The 8,843-nt window shown below is 38.5% G+C and overlaps 1 protein-coding gene and 1 pseudogene across 1 annotated transcript in view; one reads left to right on the top strand and one right to left on the bottom strand.

Annotated features, from left to right (window-relative positions):
• MRPL3 (mitochondrial ribosomal protein L3) overlaps positions 1-8,843 on the bottom strand; it is a 57,227-nt gene that overhangs the window by 20,487 nt on the left and 27,897 nt on the right. The window lies entirely within an intron of this gene.
• On the top strand, positions 6,753-8,558 carry LOC104984983 (annotated as a pseudogene).

An 8,843-nucleotide genomic window follows, 5' to 3' on the forward strand; every position in this document is an offset into this window, starting at 1 on the left:
ATAGAGTATTCAAAAGCAAAGACATTACTTTGCCAACAAAGGTCCGGCTAGTCAAGGCTATGGTTTTTCCAGTGGTCATGTATGGATGTGAGAGTTGGACTGTGAAGAAGGCTGAGCACCAAAGAATTGATGCTTTTGAACTGTGGCGTTGGAGAAGACTCTTGAGAGTCCCTTGGACTGCAAGGAGATCCAACCAGTCCATTCTGAAGGGGATCAGCCCTGGGATTTCTTTGGAAGGAATGATGCTAAAGCTGAAACTCCAGTACTTTGGCCACCTCATGTGAAGAGTTGACTCATTGGAAAAGACTCTGATGCTGGGAGGGATTGGGGGCAGGAGGAGAAGGGGATGACAGAGGATGAGATGGCTGGATGGCATCACTGACTCGATGGATATGAGTCTGAGTGAACTCCGGGAGTTGGTGATGGACAGGGAGGCCTGGCGTGCTGCAATTCATGGGGTCGCAAAGAGTCGGACACGACTGAGCAACTGAACTGAAGATAAAAACAATTTCTCTACCTTTCATTAGATATTAATATGTCAACATTTTTTAATGTTATGTTTCCTTAATTTAACAAAGCCATCACTAAATAAATAATCATCAGAGATTAATGGATTGAAGTAAATAAGCCCACCTGACTAAGATGACTTGTTTTAGACAAATCAAGATAATATCAACATAAAAACAATATGAATATGTATAGGATATAACAGCTAAATATTATCAAATCACAGGTCAAAGCTATTTGTATATGAATAATTTAAATGTAGTTTTTTTTCACATTAATCAACTAACACATCACTTATGGTATACACTGACCAGCATACCTTGTTTTATTGTGCTCCACATATGCTGTGGATTTTACAATTTGAAAGGTTTGTGGCAACCCTGTGTAATCAGATGACAGTTTCTTTTAAGCCAGAAGTATTTTTAAATTAAGGCACATAAATTGTTTTTTTTAGACATAATGCTATTGCACACTTAACAGACTACAATACAGTGTAAACATAACTTCTACATGCACTGCTGCTGTTGCTAAGTCGCTTCAGTCATGTCTGACTCTGTGCAACCCCATAGACGGCAGCCGACCAAGCTCCCCTGTCCCTGGGATTCTCCAGGCAAGAAACACTGGAGTGGGTTGCCATTTCCTTCTCCAATGCATGAAAGTGAAAAGTGAAAGTGAAGTTGATCAGTCGTGTCTGACTCTGTGAGACCCCATGGACTGCAGCCTACCAGGCTCCTCTGTCCATGGGATTTTCCAGGCAAGAGTACTGGAGTGGGTTGTCAGTGCCTTCTCCGTCTACATGCACTGCTGCTGCTAAGTTGCTGCAGTCGTGTCCGACTCTGTGCGACCCCACAGATGGCAGTGCACCAGGCTCCCTCGTCTCTGGGATTCTCCAGGCAAGAACACTGGAGTGGGTTGCCATTTTCTTCTCCAATGCATGAAAGTGAAAAGTGAAAGTGAAGTCGCTCAGCTGTGTCCAACTCGTAGCGACCTCATGGACTGCAGCCTACCAGACTCCTCCGTCCATGGGATTTTCCAGGCAAGAGTACTGGAGTGGGGTGCCATTGCCTTCTCCTACATGCACTAGGAAACGAAAAAATTTGTTTGACTTGCTTTACCAGTTCCAGTGGTCTGGAACTGAACTGTAAAATATCCAAGGCATGCCTGTACATAATTCTTTTTGGCCTCAAGAACTCAAAATAATGCTTACCCTTGATCAAAGAGGTAAAGTAGGAATTTAATGAATTTCCATATTCACTGAAAGTCACCATAAACTTTGCAAGATTAGCATCTAGGAAGTAAATAATAAAATATTTCACTGCAGTTTTGTTTCAGAAACTTAACACTGAATTTTAGAATGTGTTTGAAAAATAAATTCTTTGCAATTTAAAAATAGAATAGTACCTAAAAAGTTATTTGAACTTATGATACTGTTCAGCAAATAACACTTTAAAGAAAAAAAGGGAAGGGAGTGGCAATGCCAAATCTAAAGTGAGCATGGTTTCAAAATACTAACAGTGGTCATTCTTGGTAGAAAGTTTGTTGGTACCTTCTGAGTTCTCAAACTGATTCAGCTCCTGCTTACAGAGAGAGCATGCAAGTGTGCACTGGTGAAAAAAACCATTCTGGGTAAATTTCAGAAGATAATTTAGCTCATTTTACCAGCAGATGATTACAAAATCAAAGTGGTATCCTGAAAGTGTTAATTACTGTCAGCTAATTACAGACTGTTTTTCAATCTAGTTCTAGAACACATCATGTTGTTATACTGCGTACAATGGGAGTCTCTTCAATAAATAACCTTTAAACAAAAGGATAAGACACCCATGATGTGACAAATCACTGGCTGAATTGAGACCATAGAGAACAAAAGGCACCTGTTGCTCTGGGGTGGGGGGTGGGGGTGCAGAACAGGTGTCTATTCCTTTGTTTCTCTCAGTTGTCACCCAACTGGAGAACAAAAACAAGACAAAAGCAGGAAATGAAGGAATATACACTTAGTATACCCATGCACAGTTCCAACATAGGATTTTCACAGGTCGCATAAAATAAAACCTTCATCTCACTAAAAGGGATACGAAATACATAATATGCTTTAATCTCACCCACCCCTTTTTTGCTGCCATTTTTAGTTAATGACAGCAGAATAAATGAAATAAAGGAAAATTCAAATCAGCTAAGAACACAATGTTAAGGTCCAAATCTAGTGAAGCATATGTGAAAATTAGGTAAACATAAAAAGTGTACTTTATTTACAGCATTCATACTTTCTAAAACAAAATTTCAAAAAATCTCAAAGATACGATTTAAATTTAGACTTCACTATCCTTGTTTCTCCTTGTTTCTCCTCACTGTACTTTAAGTTCATGAAGCACAGGGATTGTGCAGCATCTAAAAGCAGCACCCTATCTTGAGAACTCAGAGTAACCCTGTTACTGGCTTTAACTGTGTCTGGAAGAAATAATTATTTCCTTGATTTGGTCCTATAGTTTCCAAATGCTATATATAATGGGTTTTTTAATAGAAGTATAAGAAGACTGTATTAGGAAAAGGGGAGGAAGGGTGTGAAGGTCTGACTGTTAAGAACCCTGCAGAAGAGAATGCATAATTTAGTGTTTCTAACTGTATTCCATAAATCTCCAGAGATTACTACTATGAATTTAATTTCTCTGTCACACTCTGACAAACATTTAAATGTCTACCAGCAGATATAAGGATTTAATACACACTCATCAAATATTTCCCTATTTAGTGGGTAACTGCCTTTGATTGCATGGTTCTGGATACACTTGTATACGAGGATAAAGTAAGGTCTACAAGTGAGGAGTACTCTCAAGTCCATCCATTCTGAGTTCTCTGAGGAATTTTGAAGGAATTTCACCAAGTTTTGCCCTGGCCACTGAAGACCCCTGTAAATGTCTGAAGTCAGTTTCTACCCAATGCAGTGTTCTTGTCTAACCCTATTCAATCAGAGATGTAAAACAGCTCCTGAGCACACAGTAAGTCATCGTGGAATGTTTCAGGTGCTCTGCATCTCATCACACACAAGGTAAAAGCTAGCATGGAAGATCTGTTTGGCTGTTACTCTCCACGATGAATTCGTGACAGCATGACCTGAACAGGAGGTATTCTGTTTCTGTCAAAAAACTATAAAGCTATAAACTATCATTAAAAACTATAAACTATCAATGTCTGTGAATATTTTTATCAACAAATGACTGCTAAGTGTACACTGCTTACAGCTTTCTGACATTAAATCTAGATCATACAATATTTGTTGTTTAAGTTGCTAAGTTGTGTCTGACTCTTTTGCGACCCTATGGACTGTATCCTGCCGGGCTCCTCTGTCCATGGGATTCTCCAGGCAGGAATACTAGAGTGGGTTGCCATTCCTTCTTCCTGACACAGGGATTGAACCTGCGTCTCCTGCATTGCAGGCAGATCCTTTACCATCTGAGCCACCAGGGAAGCCCCTCATTCAGTAGGACAAAGAGCCAAATGTGCAGTGATTCTTTTGGGCCCTTTTATAGAAGGGAGCATTTTCTGGCTGTCCTAATTAAACCCAGACACCATGTTTGCTGTCCTAAGTTCAGTCTGCTCTTCTCAAAACAGAAAACTCAAATAATTCTGTAACATCATGAAAAGACAAAACAGTTTTCCGAGTATTAGTTCATTAATTACTTCATTAATATAGAAAACAGTGAATTATGCCACTTGGAAAATTAAGGGATCATTTTTTGGAAACAGATTTATATAACCGAAAGGAACTTAGAAATATGTAGAATCTAAAAAAAAAAAAGATACAAATGAACTTATTTAAAAAACAGAAATAGATTCATAGATACAGAACACAAACTTACAGTCACCAAAGGGGAAAAGGGTAGGAGAGGGATAAATTAGGAGTTCGGGATTAGCAGATACAAACTACTATATACACAACAGATAATCAACAAAGTCCCACCATATAGTATAGGGAACTATATTTAGTATCCTGTGATAAGCCATAATGAAAAAGAATATGAAAAAAGATGTGTATATATATATATATAACTCAATCACTTTGCTGTACACCTGAAACTAACAGAATATTGTCAACCAACTGTATTAAAAAAAAAAACTACATAAAAAATTAAAAAAAAAAAAACACCCCACATTAGAAAAAAAAGAAGAAACTTAGAAACCATTTAATCCTAAACCTTTATGTTAAAGATAATGAAATGTATCCAGAGAAGTTAAGCCACTTGCCCAAGGTTAAATCCCTGGTAAATGAAAGCATCTGGTTATGCTTTCAACCCAGGTCACACTGCCTCCTGATAAACAGAGTAAAGCAAAAGTAAAGTAGCATATCAGAGAAGCATGGAGCTATTTCAAGGGCATCCTCATTACACTGTAAATTCTAGATGTGGCAGGTATTATATATTCTTAAAATTACCTAGAGTGCTTTGTAAGGTTACTACTTGGCTATACAAAACAGTTTAAGAGGCCATAACTTGATGTATTAGAAAATACCACAATTGAATTCTAAATAACTTAATGTAGTTAATTCATTTTAAAAGATATTTCCTATTGAGGAAAACATAGATTTTTCCTTTAAAATTTTGAAACCAAAAAAAAAAATTGAAACAAATGAAAAAACAGTAATAATGACAGCAGCCAATACTTTGGAGCATTTACTACATCCCAGATGTTGAGCTAAGAGCCTTATGTGCATTATTTCATTCAATCTTAACACTAGGAGGCTATGAGGCAGGTGGTATGATTAGTCTCATGTTAAAATAAATAAATTTATATTAAAAAAAAAGAAAAAGAAAAAAAGATGAGGCTCTTGATGAAAGTCAAAGAGGTGAGTAAAAAAGCTGGCTTAAAACCCAATATTCAAAAAACAAAGATCATGGCATCCAATCCCATCACTTCATGGCAAACACAATGGGGAAAATGGAAACAGTGAGAGACTTTATTTTCTTGGGCTTCAAAATCACTACAAATGGTGACTGCAGTCATGAAATTAAAAGACACTTGCTGCTTGGAAGGAAAGCTATGACCAATCTAGACAACATATGAAAACAGGAGAGTTATCACTTTGCCAATAAAGGTCCATATAGTCAAAGCTATGGTTTTTCTAGTAGTCATGTATGGATGTGAGAGTTGGTCCATAAAGAAGGTTGAGTGCTGAAGAATTGATGCATTCTAACTGTGATGTTAGAGAAGACTCTTGAGAGTCCTGTGGACAGCAAGGAGATCAAACCAGTCAATCCGAAAGGAAATCAACTCTGAATATTCACTGGAAGGACTGATGCTGAAGCTCCAATACTTTGGCCACCTGATGCGAAGGGCCAACTCATTGGAAAGGACCCTGATGCTGGGAAAGATTGAAGGCAGGAGAAAGGGGAGACAGAGGATGAGATGGATGGATGGCATCACTGATTCAATGGACATGAGTTTGAGCAAACTCCAGGAGACCCTGAAGGACAGGGAAGCCTGGTGAGCTACAGTCCGTGGGGTGGCGAAGAGTCGGACATAACTAAGCAACTGAACAACAGCAAAGATGAGGTGACAGAGAGGTTAAGAAAGCTGTCTAGGTCACAGAGCTGCGGAGAAGCAGAGCCATGGTTTGACCACGCTCCCTAGACCACCTCACTTTGACTGACTGAAAACATAGTTTTTTCACAGAGACTATTTCCCTCTATAGTTTACTCATTTAGAAAAATTTTCACTAGTATGCTTAAAATTTTACTGCTTTGAATAACCAGTAAATAAAGTAACTTATTAAAATGTGCAGGGCTGGAGAACAATTGTTCCCTGAAGGCAGCATGTATCTTGTTTTCCCTCGAGCTTCTGACCGTGTGGAAGCACCCTTCTTTGAACAGTATGCAGGACTGAGCACACAGCTCAAAAGAGTCTCTGCTTTGTTAAGAACCTACCTAGCTTTTTAATCACCTGAAGGCTCTGATGGAAAACATTTCTGTACATACTTCGGTTTTAATGAAAGAACCCAAATTAACTCTTCCCTACTCCTTTCATTTTTACTACCAGTGGTATTATCAAAGTAAGTACCCTGTCTGTCTCTCCTGGCAGCTGCTTCTCTTTGGGCTTCCCAGTGGCTCAGTGGTAAAGAATCTGCCTGCCAATGCAGGAGACACAAGAGATGTGGGTTCGATTCTTGGGTCAGGAAGATCCCCTGGAGAAGGAAACGGCAACCCATTCCAGTATTCTTGCCTGGGAAATCCCATGGGCAGAGGAGCTTGGTGGGCTGCAGTCCACTGGCTCACAAAGAATCGAACATGACTGAACATACATACATATTTTTCCTATTTTGAGCCAAAGGGTAATGAGAATTTAAATGACACTGATAACTTCAAAAATAATAAGATTATGACAGAAATTGCTATTTAAGTAATAAGATTATGCCTGAAAATATATGGGTTGTTTTCATTAGCCCAGACTCATAGACAGATTTTTCAGATGATCTTATGTACAAAAAGAAAAAAATCTTTTAAGTAACGGAATGAAATGTTTTCTGATTTCAATCTGAGATTTGAGCAATTATTTCAGGGATGCCACTGTCATGAATTCAAAGTTCAGTAAGACACCTGGCAGGAAAGTGTCCCATGCCCACCAGTATGGGCTCATCACCATCGCCAGTGTCTTCCAAGTTCTCTAAGAGAGACCTAACATTTATCTCCTAAACAATGCAGAATGTGTATTTACAGTTTTCTTTTTGTTTATCTTACTTTCATTCTTTTCAGAGTTCTCCTTTAACATAAAAAAAGAAAAACGCAAAAGTTAAAATAAGCACTGCTAGAATTCAACAGAAAACAATGGACTAAACACCGCATGTTAAGGGTAGAATCAACAGTCATACTTTATATTAGTGACTCTTTCTACATTATCTAGAGATGTTTCCTCCTCAAAACTGAGAGAGAAAGAAAGGGAAAAATGTTGAACCTCCAAACCCATCATCTGTTAGAAATTACAGTGGAATATAATCGCCATTACAGAACAAGGATATAGCCTTTAAAAGGGCCCTAGTACACTAGGGAGTACCACTACCCAGCGGTGGTTGTGGTGGTGTGGGGATTGCATCATTATACATGCTAGGCTTTAATTAGAATAAATTACATAAAACTGATACATTTCAAAGACTGAGACTTAATGTTTATAGAATAATGAAAACTGAAAAATTATTCTGATAGAAAAGTTTTATATATTAGATGTTAAGGATCTTTCCCACATAATCTAAATAGAATTTGTATTCTCAGACTCTCTAGATAAAAAACTATTTCTGATTTAAAAATACAGCACAGGTAAATATATATATTTTTTCGATGTAAGCAAATTTTCCAATGTAATCATTAAAAGAGGAACATTTTATAAATTCAGGAAGCCTGTTGTGGACTGTGGGCCCCGGGTCAATAAAGGTCCTCAAGATGGTTGGATGGAAACTTGCTCTAAAAGCCATTGACTGGGTAGCTTTCAGGGAGATTATCTCCCAAAGGCCACTGCTAATTCCTTGAAATTCTGGAATGAGACCCATACCTCCAGGTTGGCTAACCTGCCTGAGAAACCACCTGCCCTTGACTGGGCTTGCAAGGCCAATGTGGCAAAGGCTGGCTTGAAAGATGACTTTGAGAAGGAGTTAATGCCCCGAAGTTTCCTATGCCAGAGGATAAATACACTGCCCAGGTACACACTGAAGAAAAAGAAGATGTGAAAAGCTGTGCTGAATTTCTGTCTCTCTCAAAGACCAGAATTGAGGAATATGAGAAAGAGCTGGAGAAGATGAGGAACTTAATAACACTTGATCAGATGACCACTGAGGACTTGAATGAAGTTTTCCCAGAAACCATATCAGACAAGAAAAAGTACTCCTACTAGCCTCACAAGCCAACTGAGAATTTATAAACTTCAGTCTGGGAGAAGGCCCTGAATTATAAACTCTGGACATTAAAGATAATTATAGTGAAAAGACAATTTAAGGAAGTCTTCAAGAAGAGGCTCCCAGCCATAAAAAGGAACACATTTGAGTCAGTTCTAATGAGGCAGATGAACCTAGAGCCTATTATGCAGAATGAAGTAAGTCAGAAAGAGAAAAATATCGTATATTAATGCATATATATGGAATGTACAAAGATGGTCCTGATGAAGCTATTTGCAGAGCAGCAATGGAGATCCAGACATAGGGAACAGACTTGGGGACACAGTGGGCGAAGGAGAGGGTGGGACAAATGGAGAGAGTAGCCTGAAAACACATACATTTACCATACGTAAAACAGGCAGCCAGGGGGAGTTTGCTGCGTGACGTAGAGAACTTGAGCCGGGGCTTTGTGACAACCTATAGG

The sequence above is a fragment of the Bison bison genome, unplaced genomic scaffold, assembly GCF_000754665.1.
Source record: "Bison bison bison isolate TAMUID 2011002044 unplaced genomic scaffold, Bison_UMD1.0 scf7180017864037, whole genome shotgun sequence".
In the NCBI taxonomy this organism is placed as follows: Eukaryota; Metazoa; Chordata; class Mammalia; order Artiodactyla; family Bovidae; genus Bison; species Bison bison.